The following is a 1897-nucleotide window of genomic DNA, read 5'->3' as shown; positions in this document are numbered from 1 at the left end:
ATATATGAGTATTTTCTTATTGGTTAAACCGAAAACCGAACCGTTAAGTACCATAAACCGATTAACCAAAAACCGATTAACCAAAAACCGATAAGAAATATGTTATTGGTTTGGTTATCGGTTTGACGTATTTACAAACCGAAAACCGATAAACCGAACCAATAACACATAAAACCGAACCGAACCGACCAATGCGCACCTTACTTGTGGGAATGAATAAGCTATATATAAAGCAAATGACTTTTTTTTCTTCTCATTATGAAGACCCGATTTAAATTTGTTACCCATGAATATAGCAAATTATTAATCTAACGCGTTTTCTAGTTCAATTCCCTTTTTTCCAAAAGCAATATTATGATGTTTTAAAGATAAATTGAAAAAATCACTTACCATAAAGTGTTACATACCTTCTTAAAGAACTTTGGTTTTTTCAAAACGAAAGATTGTTAAGATGGTTTATAGTAATGGTGATGGTACTTCTTGCAACAATATTCCCCAGGCTCATCTAGCTGGCGGATTCTCTCTTATATCAAAGTGTTGGTGACTCTGAATGGTCGCGGGAGAAAGGTTGGTGGGGTGAACTGGCACGCCACGTGGTTAAAATAGATGAGGTTAACAAAGGAATGACAAAAATTGTAGTCATTTGTATAACGTTAGGGACATATATATACTGATGATATTACAACGGAGGATAATATTTTAAAATTTTCAATAGCAGAGGGACAAGTACTGATCCTTCCCCCTTTTAACTAATCATATGGAGTAAATGAACTAGAGAGACTAAGGGAAAAAAAAAACAAAATGAAACTCAATACTAACACAGCATAAATGTATTTTTCACAAGCAAATTCAATGGCATCTTGTGCAATCCAGCATGTCACTGTTATCAAGGACTGTGAACTTGGATATCATAAGTAATTAACAAAAGTAAATATATAATACTAACTTGATTTTGAATCCCTGCATACCAGTCCATACCAAACAACGAAAATTGAATCGAACCCAAGAAACCAATGCAGGCTCGAGTGTGTTTGATTTATATCAACTTATAGTATGCAAAAACCAGCACAGGTATTCCAGCAAAAGTGTCATTCTCAATGGTGACATGGACATAACATATCATAAGAGCTATTGTAATGTTAATTGTCCTCCTGAACGATTATCTTTTGGATTAACAGTAGCTGATAAATTATACTCATCTACCCGTAGCAAAGGCCTCTGCCCTTGGAAATGCACTCAGAAGTCATTTCATCAGTGGATTGTCCAGTAAATAAATGTCAAAATCCTGAGGCTCAAAGGTAAAACAGATCTCATCGCTGTCTTCCTTTTTTTCTTCTTTTTAAGTCAGAATTTGAGGGTACAAAGTAACAACAATCTGTTTGTGACATATGAATGATATACATTATGCCGTGATCCTGCATTGCTCCAAACGTTGGATTAGACCATACAAGTTTTACCTTTGAGATTATTAGTGGTGTCTCCCATAGCTGTTCCATAGATATTGGCTGGATCCAACTGTAAAAATCCTATGAAAGCAGCCAGCTTGACTTTTCCTCACGACATGCTGTGAAACAAGATTTCTGGTACTTGGAAAGGACATCCAACATAACATTACATTTTGCCATTTAGCGTGTTCCGTTTGAGGAATAAACCACTTCAGAAATAGACATCCTTATCATTCTTCCATATCACTAATGGTCTTGGAATTCCTTAAGCTCTCACAACCTGGACAATTGTGCAAGCTCTCATGTATATAAATATCACAATCAAGACAGAAGTGTTGTTTGCAGTTTGGACAAGCAACCTGCGGACCTGGCAAATTTCCTGCATCAAATCAAATAAAGAAAAAAGTGAAACAAGCAAAATGTGAGAATATCCTGATGAATGAAGAGCAAAG

The sequence above is a fragment of the Solanum tuberosum genome, unplaced genomic scaffold (genome assembly GCF_000226075.1).
Source record: "Solanum tuberosum cultivar DM 1-3 516 R44 unplaced genomic scaffold, SolTub_3.0 scf00639, whole genome shotgun sequence".
NCBI lineage: Eukaryota > Viridiplantae > Streptophyta > Magnoliopsida > Solanales > Solanaceae > Solanum > Solanum tuberosum.
The sequence above is the reverse complement of the archived record's forward strand: the minus strand, read 5'-3'. Positions refer to the sequence as shown.